Raw genomic sequence first — 16250 nt, forward strand, 5'->3', positions numbered from 1 at the left:
GGGCTGCAGGTACAGATGGATCTGAGGTATATGTGCACAAATCATTGATGATAGCAGGACAGGTTGGAAAAGCAGTTAACAAGGCATACTGGATCCTTTGCTTAATAAATAGAGACATAGGATGCAGAAGCAAGAAAGTTATACTGAACTTGTATAAAAACCGACCTGTCCTCAACGGGACTAGTGTGTCCAGTCTGGGCACCACGTTTTAGGAAGGACATGAAGGCATTGGGGAAGGTGTGAAAAAGATTCCCAGGAATGGTTCTAGGGGTGGGGTACTTCAATTAAATAGAGAGATTGCAGAAGCCAAGGCTCTTCTTAGAGAAGAGGATGGATTTGATAGCATGCTTCTAAATGATATGGGGTCTGGATAGATTAGATAGGGAGAAACTGCTCTCACTGGGAGTGGATTGAAAACCAGAAATACCAGGATTCAAGCTGAATGACCAATGGACAAGAGATGACTTCAAGTAAAAACCTGTTTACACAGCATGCGATTAGGATCAGGAAGGCACTGTTTACTAGCATGGTGGAGACAGATTCAATTGTGGTTTTCAAAAGTGAACTGGAATCTCATCTGAATAGCAAAAATATGCAGGGATAAAGGGAAAAGGTAGGGGAGTGGGACAAAGAGAGTTGTTCTTGTAGAGAACTGGCACAGACAAGGTGGACCAAAGGGCGTCCTTCAGTACTGTACCCATTTTATGGTTGTACAATTTGATAATGTAACTTGATATACTTTGTCACTAATTGAAGGTGGAAAGGATTCTTATTTTTGCACTTAACAATACAACCCAAAGTGAAATTTGTCCCCATTCAAACATTGAAGTATTTCAATTTCAAATACATAAAGAATGTATTTATGTATCAAGCAATAGTTTCCTATACAATCTTCCCCTTCTATTTTATGATGCCTATGACAATGTTATGCTTCCTTAACTTTTCAGTGCACTTATCAATGCCAGACCCTTGAAGTTGCTGCACAACAAAAATTACTAGATATTGTAGAGGTACGCATCTTAAGCAAACATCACAATGTTCAGTGGCAGCAGGCAATGTCAGACAAAATGAATCATGTTATTGAAGCTGATAAAAAATTGAGAATTCAAGGAACAAAATTTGATTGTTCTAGAAAAAAAAACTTTACTCAATACTGAAGACACCAATCAAGAGGGAAAAAATATTGCAGAGAGCAGACTTCTAAAACGTACACTATACAAAGGGAAACACTTTAAAAAGTGACGTCAGATTTATGCCAAAATGAACTAGATAATGGTTCAGTGTTGAGTCATAAGGCCACCAAAGATTATGCAATAGAACAATGTCAAAATTCAAATGGTCAGAGGGATTGCATCTACATGAAATTATATCCTCTGGATGAGACAGCCATATATGCCCTTTGAAAACCCACAGGGATCAACTTCAAATAAATATGAAGAAACACAAAAACACGAAACTTCAAGGAACGCAAAAGTTTGCAAAATGTCTGCACATTGTCTTTCCCCAAACGTGATAACATATTACACGAATTTCATCACATTAACTGCGGAACGCCACCACATGATCTGGAACATCGATTTAAGCCAATAAGCCGCTCAAATTATTTCAACAGTTAAATGAGATAACGGATAACTTGTACCTTAATCAAATCTATACGTCTTGGTTCTATCCCTCTTAATACCTTTACCCAACAAAAATCTCTCAATCATGGCTTTGAAATTTGCTAGGCATGTTCCAGATTTCACCTATCCTTTTTGTGACGGTGCTTTTTGGCATCTCCCCTGAACAGTCTTGCTTAATTTTAAGGTCACGTCCAGCACTCCAGATGTTGTCAGAGCAGAATTCTGTACAACTGTAATACAAATTCCAGCTCTTTGTATTCCAGTCCTCTTGAGATACAGGGTAACATTCCATTCTTAATTAATTTTTGTACATGTCCAGTGGATTGTCATATTTTTTGTACTTTGATAAATTGCTACACTCATCCACAGTTCCTAGCTTCTCACCATTTAAAACATACTCTGATCAAGCTTTTTTAGGTTCAAAGTGGATGACCTCACATTTTTACCTTGAACTGCGTCTGCCACAGTTTTCTCCACTCATTTCATCTCTCATCTGTTGTGTTTACTGTGCCAATGAAATTAACTTCTGTAAGCAAACATATGGCTGCCAAAGCAACATACTGCGATGATAAGCTCTGAAAAAAAAGGGAAGGTCTGTGGTGACTTCATGCTGAAGGTGGCAGAAGGTTAGATTAGAAGGCTGGTGTGGTGGAAGGGGAAAACAAGCAGCATTCCACCATGACTCTGGGAGGCAGGAGAAGGGGCAAGAGCAGAAATGCAGGAAATGCGATGGTTACATCGAGGGTCCTGTCAATCACTGGAGGGAGGGGGCAGAGAATCCTTCGCTGAAGAAAAACGCATATCGGAAGCATGAATATGAAAGGTTGCATGATCAGAGCAGATGAATAGGACAAACTTGGAGAATGGACTAGAGTCCATATAGAAGGAGGGTGTGAGGATGTGTAGCTGAAGCAGCAATGAGAGTCAGCAGCTTCAATCGTGAATATTCATTTACTGTCTCCATTTCCCTTGATTGGCTGAGAAGTGGAAGAAGGGAAGCATAGTTAGAGATAGACCATGTGAAGCTGAGGGAAGAGTGGAAACTGGAAGCAAAGATGATGAAACTTACCAGTTCAGGGTGCAAGCAGGGAATGGTACCAACTTAGACATCAATATAATTATTTGCTTTTCTTTTTTCACACAACTATAAAAGTAGCTTTTGAGGTGCCATTCCTAACAATTTATGGGAGTCACCCAACTTGTCCCTTTTGATTACATGATTCATAGATGAAGACTTGTTTCTAGATTATTGTACTCATCTGAATGCTAGGCAAGGATGGGTTGGATTGTTTTAGAGTTGCACTCAGCTGGGCAGAACACTACTCTACTAATAACTCTAGATTTTAATTTACACCACTATGAAACCAATGCAAACCATGGAAGAACAGATGATAACAATATTAACAAGAAACCGAACAGCACGCCCAAAATAAATGGGACTTCTAGATCCCCAACTGTAAACATACATATCAAAAACACAACTTACCAATTCCTGGTAGGATTGCTTACAAAAGAAATGCTCCATCTTAAATGAGCATAAAAGGTGGTTCACGCAAGGTCACCAGAAGGATCAATTTTATACACTCAACCTCGAGTAGCTTAAATGTTGTTAATATTAAGAGTAAAATATACAATTTAGCAACTGCATAAACCTCCACATTATTTTCCTTCCTCACTAAAAACAGAACTCTCATCATACAATTTCTCCCAAAAAGGAATTACAGCAATTTCGAACCAAATTTCATTTCCACTTTCAACTTCTTTCATCCATTCCAGAAGCATTTCACCCAGATTATGCATTTCCGATCATTCCACCAGACACCAGTAATTGTCTTATTGCAGAGGTGTTCAAAACCACTTGGAGGCTTCCTCATGCCTGAACTGTCTCATACACATATCATTTGTATTACTGATTATTTATCTGAACCACCCAGCACAGCAATGCGATTAAAATCACTAGGCCTACTGTTCTTTATTTTTTCTCCCAGAGGGTTGGCATTCTTCAGCTGTTACTAATCAAGTGTCCATACAAATATAATTTTCTAGCATAACTTCGATTGAGGAAAATGTCCCAAGTACGCAAATCAGCAAAGCAATTTCCAATGAATTTTAATACTTTATGAATAATGACCATAAAAACAAATTATTCTAGTGATTAAACTGGAAAATCTTGTTACTGCAACAGTGAACACTAAGGAACACAAGACTCAGTGTACTTGCATTCATCCCACTTAGCATTTCTAAAGCCCTTTATTCTTTTGATCTCAATTATGAATAAAATTAATAATTATTCCAGCAAGGACAAGTACAAAAATCCTACTCAGGCTTATGAATTGAGTTTACATTGCTTGTCTATACCAAGACCTTGAAATGCATTTTTGAAAATGTGAAATAAACTGATTAGGTGTGAAGCAAACTATGCAAGAAAAAGCAGAAAAAAAGCAAAAGTTGATCTCAGTTCTTTTCAGCTGTTCGAGAATCAATTATGACTCAACCAATTTAAAATGAAATGTTTGAACACCAGCTTAAAATACTAATGGGAAAATCCACTCTTAAAAAAATAAAAACTGGGATGTTCAACATAAAAAGTGTCCCAGATCTGAAGATTACAAGAGCTCAAAACATTAACTCTTTTTCTCTTCACAGATGCTGCCAGACCTGCTGAGTTTTTCCAGTGTTTTCTATTTTTGTGTCCGAACGTTGCCTCATTTGAGAAAAATATAAAAATCTAAGATTTCAGGCCTTTTACTTTTTCGAAAAGCACAGTCATGGTGAATTCTTAGTACAAATGTTCTCCTTGAATATGACTTTAAAGCTTTGAAGATTAAGCACTGCAAAACCACTTTTTCAAGGAATTACATTTCATCTGTTTGAACTTCACACAAGCAACCATAAAGGAATTATATGTGGTATCTGGGTTTAAAATCAAACTCAAAAGAAAAGATCTGGCATGAGTGAAAACAAACGAACATGACATTAAAGAACAGTGACATCAACTCCTGCATGCTTCAAATGAGTAGACACACGCTTCTAGTTCTCCAATTAATCATCAAATTGACTTTAGAAAAGTTTGGCTCAATTCCCTGAGTTTTGCGTGCCACTTATATGGGTCACATTTAATTCTTCTGCTTAGTATAGTGCAATATGGATAAAATAAGCTAATGGCTATTACAGTTACACCGGTAAGGATCTTCTTCAACTTTGGTTCAAGTGCAGAATCAGTGCTGGAAATATAAATAGTCAGAAATGTATTTAATCATAAATAGAATTGTGCGAAATTAGATTTAATTGGTATTATAGAATCGCTACAGTGCAGGAGGCGGCCATTTGGCCCATCGGGTCTGCACTGACAACGATCCCACCCAGGCCCTATCCCTGTAACCCCATATACTTACCCTGCTAAACTCCACTGACACTAATGTACAATTTATCATGGTCAATCCACCGTTGCAAATCTTTGGACTGTGGGGGGAAACCGGGGCAACCCAGAAGAAACCCATGCACACAGAAAACATAACAAAATTTGAGCAACCTTCCAACTTAATACCCAATCGGGGGTCTTAAATGACGATTGTCACATGCAAAAAGATGCCAATGTGCCATCTTCTAAAACAATGTTCTGGTGAAAGGTTAAGTATATTTTGGTCTCCTGCTCTCACCATAGATGCTGCATGACCTGCTGAATATTTCTAACATTTTCTGTTTTTAATTTCAGTGACAGACCACCCATGGATACCAGTAAAGCAAACTATTCAGCTCATGTTATTGTTACTACCAATCGTGGTGGGACAGGGGGAAGAAAAGAATGGAATAATTTACCTCTGTCCAGTTGGACTACACAAAAGAACATCAGTAGTCTAATCTGCATAGATGACAGGCACAAAAAATACTAAAGCCTTGTCAATGAGAAATGCTGGAATGAATCATTGAGTATGACATCACTAGGGAGGGGTGAAATTCAAGCTCACACCACAAATTGCTGTCTCACATGGATAAAACGTGCCATGAAATGTTATCAGGTTGACTTGCCTTTGAACCCTACTTGGATTAGCCACCTTGACAGACCTGAGACAACATGGAGCAAGTGGAACATTCTGAATATCCAATTTAATGTTCAAGCTTTTGCACAGTAGCGCTTCCCAAATTTTGAAAAAAAAAATTGTAAATCAGGGTGCTCTGTGTTATATTTCAGATGCTGTTTTCGTTTTGTGCTTACTAGTCACATTTGTTAATAAACTTGGTGTCATTTCTAGCCCAAAATATTTGGTCCATCACAACATTAATTTTCCATCAAGTGGTGAGAGGAAGACAGTACAAGGTATCTAATATTATTTGCAGTTAACCTATCAGCTGTATAAGGAATTTATTCCTTATGCCCAAGCCCAAACACCAACAGACATAATATGCATAGTCACACAGGAAATAAGGGTTTGCCTTTGACAGCAGCTGTGATGATACTGTGCCTTTAAGAAATGTATTTTAGTCACGTTTCTGTGCAGGATGTTTCTAGCAGTGCCTTCCATTTTATCTGTGCCGTTCTGTCTACAACTGGTATCCTATATTGTTAATGCAGCAACAAAATTGCTTAATCTGAACTGATGTTGTCCTTGGTGTTCCACTGGAATTTTGCAGTGGGCTTGATTGGGGTGATTGACAGGTGTGGTTGTATGACTGGGTACAGCTAGGCTTACACAGAATATTCAAGTTGACTGGGTAGTTAGGCTGACACAGAATATTCAAGTTCAGGGGAGCTAGTGGTGTAGTGATATTATCGTTGGACTAGTAATGAGAGAAACAAGTTTTAGTGAGGAGCTGAAGGAAATTACATTCGTAGAGAAATGGTTCTGGGCAAATTGATGGGATTGAAGATGGATAGACCTCCAGGTCTTGACAATCTCCATTCCAGAGTACTTAAGGAAATGGCCCTGGAAACAGTAGGTCCATTGGTGGTTATTTTCCAAAATTCTTTGGACTCTGGATTAGTTCCTGCAGATTGGAGGGTAGCTAACATAAATTCAAAAAGGGAGGTAGAGAGAAAACAGGAAACAATAGACCAGTGAGCCTGACGTCGGTACTGGGGCAGTTGCTGGAGTCTATTATCAAGGACTTCATAATGCAGCATTTGGAAGGCAGTGGTATAATCAGACAAAGTCAACAAGGATTTATGAAAGGGAAACCATGCCTGACAAATCTATTGGAATTCCTTGAGGATGTAACTTGTAGAGTTGACCGAGGAGAGCCAGTGGATGTTGTTTATTTAGACCAGCAGTCTCCAAACTCCAATCCGGATGTGGCCCACTGCGGGCCAGATGTGGCCCGCGGGCCGTAGTTTGGAGACTCCCGATTTAGACTTTCGACAAGGTCTCACATAATGGACTACTACATAAAGTTAAAGCACATGGGATTGCAGGTAATGTCTTGAGATGGATAGAAAGCTGGTTAGCAGATAGGAAGCAGAGTTGGCATAAATGTGTCCTTTTCTGATTGGCAGTCAGTGACTAGTGGGGTTCCGCAAGGATCTGTGCTAAGACCCCAACTATTCACATTATATATTTTGGAAGAGGGAACTAAATATATTATCTCCAAATTTGCAGATAATACAAAGTTGGGTGGGAGGGTGAGCTGTGAGGAGGATGCAGAGATGCTTCAGCAGAGTTGGACAGGCTGAGTGTGTGGGCATATGCATGGCATAGAACCCTACAATGCAGAAAGAGGCTATTCGGCCCATCGAGTCTGCACCGACCACAATCCCACCCAAGCCCTACCCCCATAGCCCTACATATTTTACCCGCTAATCCCTCTAATCTACGCATCTCAGGACACGAAGGGGCAATTTTAGCATGGTCAATCAACCTAACCTGCACATGCAGTATAATGTGGATAAATGTGAGGTTATCCTGTCAGTTGTCGTAAAAATCCAACTGGTTCACTAATGTCCTATAAGGAAGGAAATCTGTCATCCTTACCTGGTCTGGCCCACGTGACTCCAGTAATGCCTTCAGGAATGGGTAATAAATGCTGGTCCAGACAGCAACGCCCACATCCCATAAAATGAACTAAAAAAAAGTGCTGCTTTTGAGTTGAGAGAGAGAAGTGCCTCTCTTTTCCTCTCTGAAGTTGGAGACTGGAATCTGCCAGGAGATAAATCTCGCCGAGAAAGATCCACTCTCATATAACAGAATCTCAGAGTTGCTGTTTTGGAAGCCACAGAGAGAGGTATCCCTTTCTGTCTCTGAAGTCTGGAGACTGAGCTGCCAAAGACTAGGTTTACTTGGCTGAAGTTGTGCTGTTTGAGGATACATCCTTCGCTGGAAACCGTTTTATTCATTCATGGGACATGGGCGTTGCTGGGTGACCAGCATTTATTGCCAATCCCTAGCTGCCCAAGGACTGCTGAGAGTCAACACATTTGTGGGGGTCTGGGGTCACATGTAGGTCAGGCCAGGTAAGGACGGCAGATTTCCATAAGACCATAAGACATAGGAGCGGAAGTAAGGCCATTCGGCCCATCGAGTCCACTCCACCATTCAATCATGGTTGATTTCAACTCCATTTACCCGCTCTCTCCCCATAGCCCTTAATTCCTCGAGAAATCAAGAATTTATCAATTTCTGTCTTGAAGACGCTCAACGTCTCGGCCTCCACAGCCCTCTGTGGCAATGAATTCCACAGACCCACCACTCTCTGGCTGAAGAAATTTCTCCTCATCTCTGTTCTAAAGTGACTCCCTTTTATTCTAAGGCTGTGCCCCCGCGTCCTAGTCTCCCCTGTTAATGGAAACAACTTCCCTACGTCCATCCTATCTAAGCCTATTTCCTTCCCTAAAAAGGACATTAGCGTACTAGATGGGTTTTTCCGGCAATGGTTTCATGGTCATCAGTAGATTCCTAATTCCAGATATTGTTATTGAATTCAAATTCCACCATCAGCCGTGGCAGGATTCGAACCTGGGTCCTCGGAACATTAGCTGAGTTTCTGGATTAACAGTCTAGCGCTTATACCATTAGGCTGTTGCCTCCTGTAACTGCTGTCCGAACCGCTGTCCAGAAATGTTAAAAAACTGAAAGTCTAGCATCATGTAAGCATCTTCGGTTTCTGTGCTAACAGGTTCTAAAGAAGGAATTCATGTCTGTGGGGGATACTGCTAAATTGGAACTATAGAGATAGCTGTATTTAAGTATTTTAATTGGCAAAAAAGTGATGCTAATTCTTTTTGTTATGTTCTAACTGTATTCCTAAATGAAGTTTGTTTTGAATCATACCTGGAGTGAAAGACTTCATGATCACCCTAATGCCAAAATCAAATGCAAAAGTTGAGGTCTAGGCTAACTGCATATATACCTTGGAGTGTCTGGTCTGGTCCCTACCATAGCCTTTTGTATAGGACACAAAAAAGACATCTAACAAGAGCCTGAAAAACAATACATTCGGTCCAGACTTTGTACAAAGTCTATGTAAATAAAAAGGAAAGGAAAATTTCGACTGGAAACGTTAATTCAGTTTCTCTTTCCACAGATGCTGTCAGACCCACTAAGTATTTCCAGCACTCAGTTTTTACTTCAGAATCCCAACATCTGCAATATTTTGCTTTCGGATTTTGACGAGTTTTGTCAGGGATATATCATCAGCAATACAAAGTGAAGGATTGAAAGAGTAAAGTCCTTTCACCTCTTCCTCGTTTGTATTTTTAAGTGATACTGAAAATTACTGCACGACAGCAACAATCATCATAACTAGGTAACATAATCCAAAATTAGATCCAAAATAATTGTGCTTTTTAAAAAAATCTCATCTGGGTACAAACACAAATCAGATTTAGGGACCATAATCAGGTGAAAATCCATCCATTGAATACAGGCTTTAAAAAAAATCTGGTCATTCATGGGGAAAATAATCCTGCACGCACAAAACTAAATTTCCGATATCAGTTACAAATCAAGCAGTGTTCAAAAATTCAGCCATTATATTAAAGACTGATTGAATTTTTCAAAAACAGGTCAACAGGGACCAGAGGATTGAGTGGAAGTCACTTGTCAAGTTCAGTGAAAATCCAATTTAGGCTAATATGGCCAGCCACATGTTTGCTGTTGAGGAGTGCACAAATTTTCAAAAGAAACAGAGTTGAACCAAGGGAGGCTCGAGTTAAACCGATATATAAAGCTGTTGAATCAAAATATCAGAAACCAAAGGGCTGAGGGAAGTAGCCAATAACAAAAAAAAAAAACTGGACACAATATTCAAGGAGACTAGACAATACAATCAATTAGAACATAGTCCTGTCATGGGATAAAACTACTTATAACTGGACACAATTTCCATTTAAGTAATCTCTTTACCAAAGGCGGGATATGGAAACATGTTACATTGTGCATCATAGGGGCACTTTCAAAGGCTGAGGTTTACACACGTTACTGGAAAAGAAGTTGAAAACTTCATTCTACATCATTAAAAATAATTCATTCGATCACATCTGGCCTGCAAGTGCATTCCCAAAATCCTAACACAATTCATTTCTGGTATGAACATCTCTTACCTTATTAACAGCAAATAACAAGATTTAATAAAACCAAAGTAGGAAATTTTCCAACATTAATAACATATCGACACGAAAAATGACCAAGTTTTCAAATGGGTTATCCTTCTTTACAGGCTCAAAGTTGTTCAGAGAATATTTATCTTTGCATCAGTTCCCACACATCACTGAATAGCAAGCAATTTCATGCCTTCTCTCACCACCAAAAGCTTTCAGGATGATATGAAACTCTTAAGCAGAACAGAATGCTGACAGTTTCCTTGTTTTGTTGTGTTAGCGGAACATGTTTTGCAGGAAGCCAGTGTAACTAAGAATACTATGATATATCAGGAAGTGGGTTCATGACTATGGGACAAACTTCATTACCAAAAACCTGCTGTCCAATTCAACTGCACACGATATAGTTTTCGCTGAAACCGAGCTGACCTTTACACAGCTTAATACAATTACGAATATTGAAAGTGTAAGCTGGCACGAGAACACTATTTAGAGACAACATGCCATAAACAGTGTCATGGTATTCACATTTTAGGTTAGATTTAAAACAGAAGTTTAACAGCTGCTATACATCCCACTATAAGATGTAGGAGCAGAAGTAGGCCATTCAGCCCATTGAGTGTGCGACACCATTCAATGAAATCATGACTGATCTGATATGATCTTCAACTCCACTTGCCTGCCTTATCCCCATAACCCTCGATTCCCTTACTGATTAAAAATCTGTCTATCTCAGCCTTGAATATACTTAATGACCCAGCCTCCACAGCTCTGTACGTTAAAGAATTCTACAGATTCAAGACCATCAGAAGAAATTCCTCATCTCCATTTTAAATGGGTGACCCCCTTACTCTGAGATTATGCCCTCTGGTCCTTGACTGTCCCACAGCCTCTCAGCATCTACCCTGTCAAGCACCCCCCCGGGAATTCTGTATGTCTCAATAAGATTGCCTCTCATTCTTCTACACTTCAACGAGTACAGACCCAACCTATTCCTCAAAAGAAAATCCCTCCATACCTGGGATCAACCTAGTGAATCTTCTCTGGGCTGCCTCCAATGCGAGTATATCTTTCCTTAGATAAAGGGACCAAAACTGTTCACAATATTCCAGGTATGGTCTAATTAGTGCCTTGTATAGCCTTAGCAAGACTTTCCTATTTTTATACTCCAATTCCTTTGAAATAAAGGCCAACATTCCTTTTGACTTCCCCATTACCCGCTGAACTTGCGTTATGGTTGTGATTTATGTACAAGGATTCCGAAATCCCTCTGTGCTGCAGTCTTTCTCCATTTAAATAATATTCAGCTCCTTTATTCTTCCTCTCAAAGTGCATAACTTCACATTTTTCTACATTAGATTCCATAGGCCAAGTTTTTGCCCACTCACATCCTGTCTATATCCCTCTATAGACTCTTGATGCCATCTTCACCACTTGCCTTCCCACCTATTTTTGTGTCATCTACAAACTTGGCAACAGTACATTCCCTTCCTTTGTTCAAGTCATTAATAGATATTGTAAATAATTGTGGCCTCAGCACTGATCCATAGAACGACACAATCCCTACAGTGCAGGAGACCATACAGCCCACCGAGTCTGCACCGACTTCCCAAGAGAGCATCTTACCCAGGCCCACATTGCCACACTATCCCCGTAACTAGGCTCATTTACCATGGCCAATCTACCTAATCTCAGTAAGGGGTCCCCTTGATGGAGTCTAGAACCAAAAGTCATAATCTCCGAGTAAGGGGGCAGCACAGTGGTTAGTACTGCTTCCTCACAGCATCAGGGATCCAGATTTGATTCCAACCTCAGGGTGACTGTCTGCGTAGAGTTTACACATTCGCCCCGTGTCTGCATGGGTTTCCTCCAGGTGCTTTGGTTTCCTCCCACAGTCTAGAAATGTGCGTGTTAGGTGGATTAGCCATGATTAACGTATAGTGTTACAGGGATAGGGCAGGGGAGAAGGCCTGGGTAAGACACACTGTCAGAGATTTGGTGCAGACTCAAGGGGCCAAATGGCTTCTTTCCACACTGTAGGAATTCTATGATTCTCACCTACACATCTTAGGACACTGTGGGGCAATTTACCATGGCTAATCTATCCAATCTGCACATTTTGAACTGTGGGAGGAAACCGGAGGACCCGGAGGAAACCCACAGAAACACAGAACATGCAGACTCCATACAATCACCCAAGACTAGAATCAAACCTGGTGTTATGAGGATGGCACAGTGGCAGTCCACTAGTTACAGGCTGCCATCCTGAAAATTCCCTTATCTCAACTCTGTCTTCTAACTTGTAGCCAATCCTCTAACCATACTGATATATTACACGCAACACCATGTGCTCATTTTATTCAGTAGCCTTTCGTGCAGTCCCTAATTGAATGCTTTTGGTAAATCCAAGTATATTACATCTACTGGTTCCCCTTTATCTATCCTGCTCATTACCACCTCATAAAACCATGCTGACTATGCTTGATTATATTATGTATTTTTAAATGCTCTGCTATTACATCCTTTATAGTGGATTGTGATGATACTGTGCCTTTAAGAAGTGTATGCGTGTCATGCTTTGTTGTGCAGGATTCTATTTCAACAGTCTGTTCTAACTAGTACCACTGGGCCTGTATTATTACGGCAGCAGCACAATTGTTCGAATGCCGATTATAATCTGAACTAATGCTGCTCTGTAATTTTCATGTTCCCCAGGGATTTTGCAGAGTAGGACTTGAGTAAGTTAATTGACAGAAAAATATCATGTGACTGGGTTGAGCTGGGCCAACACAGTGAAATCAAGTTTAGTCTGCTGTCTCTGTGTCTCGTTCTCTCTCTGGAGTTGGAGACTGGAATCTGCCAGGAAATAAGTCTCTTTCTTGGAGTTTCTGCTGTTTTGGGGTAGATTGTTCTCTGGAGGTAGCTGTATGAGAGTCAAAAGACAGGTGTCGGTCTGGAACTCTGTCCAGAAGTGTTAAAAGACTGGAAATCTAGCATCCATGTGAGCATATCTGTTCTTTAGTGCTAACTGGTTCTGAAGAAGAGGTTTATGTCTATGGGGTGCTGCTTACATTGCTGAGATAGCTAGCTGTTAAGAACTCATCATGTTTAAGCATTTAAATTGGTAAATGTTATGCTAATTCTTTTTGTTATATTAAACTGTGTTCTTAAGTTTGTTTTGATCAAAACTTCCTAGTGGGTCAATTGAATTATGCCTGCAGTGGAATACCTTAGCTCACCCTAATACCAAAATCATAAAAGTTAGGCTAACTTTATAATATACCTTGGAGTTTCTGATCTGGTCCCTAACAGGACTCTAACATTTTCCCAATGACAGGTGTTAAGCTAACTTATAATTGCCTGTTTTTTGTCTCCCTCCCTTTTTGAATCAGGGTGTTACATTGACAGTTTTCCAATCCTCTGGGACTTTTTCAGAACGCAAGGATTCTTGCAAGATTACTACTGGTGCATCCGCTATCTCACTGGCTACTTCCTTTAATATCCTAGAATGCAACCCATCAGGTCAGGGGACTTACCTGCTTTTATCCTCAATAGTTTCCCTAATACAATAAATATCACTAGAGAAAAAGTATTTATTTCATCCCTCCAACTTTTGCCCCTTGATTATTTAGTAGGCAACCAATTAGGCAAATGCAATTAAATCACAGCAAGTTTCAATTTAAATTCCACACTCACCTTTCTTATTCTTTCCCATGGCAAGAATATTATGAGCTATCGTTACAGCCTGACTTTTCATCCGAGATCTACAACCATGAACTCTCTGGTCATCAATGGCTATTATCAGTAACAATAATAATGGTTAACATTTACCCCTACTTACCATGGATACTGTGGGGAGCTTTAAGCAGCCACATAGCTGTTATTAGTTGAGAGCAGAGATTAGAGTTGTATTTCCATGACCTAAATTCCTTTGCTAAGTTTAAGTTTATTTATTAGTCACAAGTAGGCTTGCATTAACACTGCAATGAAGTTACTGTGAAAATCCCCTAGTCACCATATCTGGAATCTGTTCAGGTACACTGAGGGAGAATTCAGCATGGCCAATGCATCTAACCAGCACATCTTCCGGACTGTGGGAGGAAACTGGAGCATCCAAAGGAAACTCACACAGACACGAGGAGAATGTGCAGACTCCGCACAGACAGTGACCCAAGCCGGGAATCGAACCCGAGTCCCTGGTGCTGTGAGGCAGCGGTGCTAACCACTGTGCCATCCAAGCTAAGCTATATAACAGAGCAAACAGGCACAAGTTTGGCTTGTCCTCCTCTGAATTTCCAACCTGAACCATATCAAGGAAAAGATTCAGAATTTAGATTGCACCATTTCCCAGCAGGGAAGGAAGAATCAAGCTAGAAGATACCTGAAGCCTGCTAACAGCTAGCAATAAAGGGCACTAATTGCAGTCTAGGGATAGATGATTAATGTTCAAGTAACAGAGAGAAAATGAGAAGGAGAAACAACAGCTCCCATCTCCACACACCAGGAAAGTCCAAATTTCGAACACTGAAATATCCAGGTTTCAACAGAGTGGCATTACAATTGTATAGAGCCCCAGGCTTGGCGAAGAAAATTAAATGGTTGTTATTCACACACACAGGTACGTGATGAGTAAAGATAAACCCCACTTGCAATGCCCTAATGATCAAATAAACCCACTGTCCACCTCTTGGGCTCGTCATTTATTACACAAATTGTGTCCAAACTTAAGCTGGTGCTTTCAGGAAAAGAAGTTCAAGAAAGATTTGCTTTGATTAAAAACACTTTTTAAAAAAATCTCACCTATTTGGCAACCTTCCACGGTTTTTTTTTGCAGAGGTTAAAAACGAACAAATCTGACCCAACTTCTGAATACTGGGATCTTTGCAATTCGATCTGCAGTCAAAGGTAAAACAGAACATCTTTTGAGCAAAGTAGGTTGTTTCTCTTGTCTCAGGAGATGATCTGAATAACTTATTCTACATGAACAACCACACAAAAGTAGCATCTGACTAATTTGTTGAGAGAGGGAGCTATTACAAATGTAAATAAACATGACAAAACAATTAACGTGCCAGCAAGGAAGTCAACAAAAGGTGGTAAATGGGCACGTGAATTACAACCATCTATCTTTCACTCATCTGCCATGTGTTGTTCAAGATGAAATGTTACAAATCAGACACTTCCTATTTAAATTGTGACAATATTAATTCTGTAAGTTGAAACAGAACGTTCAAATTTCCATACAGCATCCAAACAATTTGCTTCTCTGCATACCATATTCCAAAAGGGCTGTAAAATCTTTTTAATCATTTACACATTTGCTTAAAGCAACTAGAAAATTTTAATTGCCTTATGTACAGGATTATACTGGCTACATCATTAAACACAAGTTAGAGAGGTCAAAAATTAGTACATATAGTTAATGCACTAACCCAATAATAAACTGCAGCTTTTACACTACCAACAATTGATTGTCCTTCAGTTTAGTTATAGTAAATAACGAACAGCTTATTAAAACATTTCCCACAAATAATCTCATCTACAGTAGGATCATTTGTTTCTCTCCACAGATGCTGCCAGACCTACTGAGTTTATCCAATATTTTCTGATTTTAGAATCTAACCAGTACCTGTTTTCTATTACATCAGAATTAATCCCTGTACAAAAGAAAATGGACACATGGAACCCACAATTACACGGTTTGCTACAGATGTCAGTCACAAAACTCTAGCCACTGAGAATCAGCTGTGGGTTCAAGTCCTTTTAGAGATGTGATCACAATCTAGTCTAATGCTTAGGTGCAGTACTGAGTGAATATCGCACAGTCAGAGGTGCTAAACAGAGTCTGCTCTCAGTTGACCCCAAAGCAAGAGTTCTGGTGTGTCATTACTGTGCCAAGTAGGGAAACACAGCAGCCAATTTGCAAACAGAAAGCTCCCACAAACATAGAATTTTGTGGTCATACATTTTAATAATTTATTTGAATGAAGTTGGTTGAAAGATAAATTTTAGTCAAGTTGAATAGTACTTATGGACTCTTAAATCTATCCAAATATGGCAGAGACAGCCTTATTTATTTAATAATTAGTGTCACAAGT

At 39.7% G+C, this 16250-nt stretch overlaps 1 protein-coding gene across 17 annotated transcripts in view; it reads right to left on the reverse strand.

The window, feature by feature from the left end:
- gapvd1 (GTPase activating protein and VPS9 domains 1) overlaps window positions 1-16250 on the reverse strand; it is a 107241-nt gene that overhangs the window by 76587 nt on the left and 14404 nt on the right. For 8 of the 17 annotated variants that reach the window (XM_078226482.1, XM_078226473.1, XM_078226477.1 and 5 more), the window contains one exon: window positions 14953-15045. The exons of the other annotated variants lie outside the window; for them this stretch is intronic. The gene's annotated coding sequence lies outside the window, so the exon portion shown is untranslated. Of the gene's footprint in view, window positions 1-14952; window positions 15046-16250 lie in introns of those variants that run through there. 17 annotated transcript variants of the gene reach the window in all.

Source organism: Mustelus asterias, chromosome 13 (genome assembly GCF_964213995.1).
Source record: "Mustelus asterias chromosome 13, sMusAst1.hap1.1, whole genome shotgun sequence".
NCBI lineage: Eukaryota > Metazoa > Chordata > Chondrichthyes > Carcharhiniformes > Triakidae > Mustelus > Mustelus asterias.